Consider the following 4476-nt stretch of genomic DNA (forward strand, 5'->3'; position numbering starts at 1 on the left):
GATATATCCTGGGGAATGTTCAAGTGTGCTTAAGAAGAATTAATTTACTATGCCGCTTTGGGGTGAAAAGTTCTATACATGTCTGTTAGGTACATTTGTTCTATAGTGTTGTTCAAGTTTGCTGTTTCTTTATTAATTTTTCTGACTGGACATTTTATCCATGATTGTAAATGTGGTATTGAAGAGTCCTACAATTATTGTATTGTTTAATTTCTCCTTTCAGATTTGTCAATTTTTTTGCATACTTAGATTCTCTGATGGTGAGTGCATATGGATTTACAATTTTGATGTATTCCTGTTGAATTGACCCTTTCTATCATTACATAATAATCTTCTTTTTTATCTAGAAAAAGTGTTTGACTTAAAGTCTACTCTGTCTAATACTAGTATAGCCACTCCTGCTCTCTTCTGATCACTATTTGCATGAAATATTTTTTTCCTTCACTTCACTTTTAGCCTCTGTATGTATGTGAATCTAAAGGGAGTTCTTGAGAACAACACACAGATGAATCTTCGACTTTTGTTTTTTATTCGTTCAACCATTCTGTATCTTTTAATTGGAGAGTTTAGTCCATTTACATCTAAAGTAATTACTGATAGGCTAGGATTTACTATTGCCATTTTGTTATCTGTTTTCTGTTTCTCTTATAGTTCTCTTGCTCCTCTGTTTCTCTCTTCCTGTCCTCCTTTGTGTGTGGGGGGAGGAGTTGTATTTTTTTTCTTTTATGTAACTTCTATAAATATTTTATTTGTGATTACCAAGTGTCTTGTGTGAAATATATTATAGTAATAACAGTCTATTTTAACCTGATAACAAAGCTGATACAAAGTAGCAGATATGTAGGATGAGAAGTCTAGAGATCTAATGTCCAACATGAGAGCTATACTTAATATTCTACCGTACTTGGTAATTTTGCTAAAAGAGTAGATTTTAGGTGCTCTAGCCACACACACACACACACACACACACACACACACACACACACACACACACACACAAAATGGGGATGTGAGATATGTTCATTTGCTTTACTATAGTAATCTTTTCACTATTTCTAGGCATATCAAAGCATCATGTTGTAGACCTTAAATATATATAATAAGTTATATTTAAGTCTTACCGCAAGGGTGCTGATGAGCTAGTGTGGACAGGCGACCTTGCCTTTCAGAGCCCTCTAGTGTTTTGGGGGCCTCAGGCCAGGCTCATCGACCTACTGTGCATGTCTCAGGTTGTAACACCAATGCTGGGCTCCAGTTGTGCGGCCGAAGGTTGCATTATGTGGCTAGTGGCACTGGCCTTGATGGAAACAAGCAATGAGGCCCTCATCAAAAGTAGTCCTGAAGAATGAGAAAGGATGATCAAGCAACTGATAGAAGAATTAAGATCAGAGGAAGCAAAACTCATCTTGTTGAAAAACTTGCCACACTGGCAAATGCAGAAGGAAGCCACTGTCCAGAAGCCCACAGGCTCCACTGGGAGCACCATGACCACCCGTCCTCTGCTTGTGCAGGGCACCCAAAACATTCCTCCTAGCAAGCCGTCACTTCTGACCTCTTTAACTTAAATGCCGGGCAGCATGATCCCGCTTCTGCTGGTCCGGGAAGGGCAGCAGGCATCCTCAGTGCTGGTGCTGCAGGTGACCTCACAGGTGGTCATGGCCCCACTCGTCAGGGGATCACAGCAAATCCACAACATCAGACAACATTCTAGCATGGGGCACTGCCCCTCCTCCTGGACCCCAGGGTGTCCGTGCCCAGAGTTCAAATTCAGGGATAGAGAGTCATACAGCAAGGACTTATCCGTGTCGCCAACGTCCCCAACACCATTCTGCTCATCAACATCCTGTAGCCCTCCTCAGCGTCATTAAAGGGTTCACGACCAACTCTGCTTAGACCAACTCCACCTCCACCAGCGTGGCCTCCATGATCACCTCCACTGAGTCTCCAGGCAGCCAAGAGGTGGCCGCCGAGCTCGGGCTGTGCAAACAGCTAGAGAAGATGCTGCTTGAGATTCCCCCTCCCAAGACCCTCACCCCAGAGATAAATTTCCTGCCCAGTGCTGCCAAGAAGTTCGTGTACCTAGTTGGCCTGGAGGAAGTGGTGCAGAACCTACTGGAGACGCAAGCAAGCCGGATGTTGGCCGCCCTTGTGCTGTCCCAGGAACCTTCCATGTGCGTGCACTGCAAGATGGCCTTCGCAAGCCGCAAGGGCGGGGCCATCATGGGCGAGAACAGGCGCTCAAGGTGGAGGGCACTAGCTGGCTCAAGGCCACCTTTGTGAAGGCGCTACAGCGGGAGCGTGCGATCAAGCAGCGCCTCCTGCAGCAGGACGCCGTGCCTGCCACCGGGCTGCACCCACACTGAAGCAGCTCATAAAACCCCACTGTAAGTTGGTGCTCGGCTCAGGAGAGGCTCGCGACTGGAGTAACAGAGCTGTGCTACTGGCCTCCAGCCAGCTGTCCTGGGGCTCAGGCACGATGACCCATGGTGTCCTGTACACGTTTAGCCAGCCCCCATACTGCAAAACACGGCCTCGGGCACGGCCCTGGTCAGGAGGACTGGCAGACATTCCAAGAGAGCCTTGAGCACCGGAAGGGGCAGCACCGCCTCGACCTGGAAGAAGACGTCCCTGAACACCCAGTACCCTTGCGTTTGTCTCCAGAGTTTGGCAGTACCCAAGACGTCCTCGGCCGTGGACCGCCAGCGAGAGTACGTCCTTGATGTGATCCCGCCACGCTCCACCCTCCAGTCAGCCACGTGGGATAGTGCCAGCCAGGACCGGTGGAGGACAGGCTCCCTCCTCACTGTTACCTGGCCCCGGTCTAGAAGGACACACTGTGCCGCCCTCTACTGTGCTCACCCTACAGAGTGAGTGACGGCCGTTCTGCACAAGCAACACCTCGATTCTTGGCTGCAAAGTCTCTTCGCGGCTGGGAGATGCTGCTTCACAGGCGGACGAGGATTAAAACTGGGGGACCTTTCCACGGGGCTTTCTTCTTTGATCTCTTTCCCATTACTTTCCCTAACACCAGCAGTCAAGTGGACCTCCGGGGCTGGTTCTGCCCCAGGCCGCCTTCTTTTGCCCCCAGCAGGGCGCAAGGGAGGCTCACCATGGACACTGTGACATGTCTGAGCAAGGCTGGTTCCCCGGGGCTCTTGACTCCAGCAGGGCGTTTCCTTTTGTTTTTGTTTTTCCCTGTCTTCGGCCCCCAATCTGTGGCTGCGTCTCTTCATGGCAAACTCTAGGTTGAAAGATTTTTGGTTTCTTTAAGCACCTCATGATGATGGAGTTAAAAGTAAACCGAGGAGACCCGGGTTCTCTGTTGTGCACACGTAGTCCTGGCCGCCCCCGTGCGCTGGAGGGTGGGCGGCCGCGGCTACATGAACCTTACGAGTGGCAGAGGCAGGAAGCGCCAGCGCAGCCTCGCTCCTGCCAGAAAGCCTCCCTTGCTGCGCCTTCCTGAGGCCCCCCCAACCCGCCAGGCTCAACAGAAGAACAAACTGAAATCCAGACCCGGCCAGAGAGTAGGGATCCCAGAAGCTGCGCGCTGCCCACAACGGAGGGAGGAGAGAATCCGCAGCGACGCCCTGAAGCCTGGCCAGGAAGTCGGAGGGGAGGGTTGCTGTGTGGTTTTTTCTTGTGCGGCTACTGGTGGTGGTTTACTGTATTTTTTTTTTTTCCTTTTCTTTTCCTATTCATTTTGATGGACACAATCTTAAGCCACCCTGGCCTGCGTTGCTCTCTGGTGACCTCGCACAGTTGCGTCTGGGCTGGGAGGCGCCGTCCAGGTGTGCGGTGAGCTGCTCCCCCAGACTGAGGATTTCTGTTTGGGTCTAGCTAGCTAGAGCCTTTCCTTAAAGCTGAGGTTGCTGGCAGGGCTCGCTTTCACACTTCCTCCCCCTACCCCACCCCCTTTAGTGTCTACAGAAATGTTTTGTAAAGGATCAGGTCCTCTTTTAGTTTTGGGTTTTTTTTTTTTCTTTTTTCTTTCTTTCTTTCTTTCCCCTCCCACTCTCTAAAAACCAGTTCCACATCGCTTCTCGGCCTTTTGGCCAAGATCATGTGTAGTATCTATTCTCATCAGTTTAATATCTGATACGTCCTGTATCGGAGGACAGTATATTAAATGGATTTTGGGAGCAGGGACATGGAACGGGAGCTTGCTCCGTCCAGTCCACGCATCGGCCTGGTATGGCAGTGTCTCCAGGCACAGGTGCACCCCCTTGGGGACATGAGCACTGGTCACGCAAGATCAGAGACGGTGGGGAGAGGGGGGTTGCAGTCCCTCCGCCTGGCGAGGGCTAGACTCGCGGGAAGCTGCTTCGCGTGTGGCCTGATCCTCTTCTGTGCACCGTGAGAGGGAGGCTGGCGGGGTCCCGCCGAGCGCTGCGTGCCCGCCTAGAACCGGGGGGCCCTTTGACCGGCTGCCATCGCCGTCGTCAGGCTCTCCACAGCCCTTTTTCCCATCTTTTCTTT

General features: G+C 50.8%; 1 non-coding gene and 1 pseudogene across 1 annotated transcript; both read left to right on the forward strand.

Annotated features, from left to right (window-relative positions):
- The first annotated feature begins 1298 nt into the window (after positions 1-1298).
- Positions 1299-2871, forward strand: LOC134368333 (transcriptional repressor p66-alpha-like; annotated as a pseudogene).
- Positions 2872-4032: 1161 nt separating this feature from the next.
- LOC134368854 (U2 spliceosomal RNA) lies at positions 4033-4224 on the forward strand. Its single transcript, XR_010022544.1, has one exon. It is a non-coding gene; the product is annotated as a U2 spliceosomal RNA (small nuclear RNA).
- The last annotated feature ends 252 nt before the right edge of the window (positions 4225-4476 follow it).

This window comes from Cynocephalus volans, chromosome X, assembly GCF_027409185.1.
Source record: "Cynocephalus volans isolate mCynVol1 chromosome X, mCynVol1.pri, whole genome shotgun sequence".
Taxonomy (NCBI): Eukaryota; Metazoa; Chordata; class Mammalia; order Dermoptera; family Cynocephalidae; genus Cynocephalus; species Cynocephalus volans.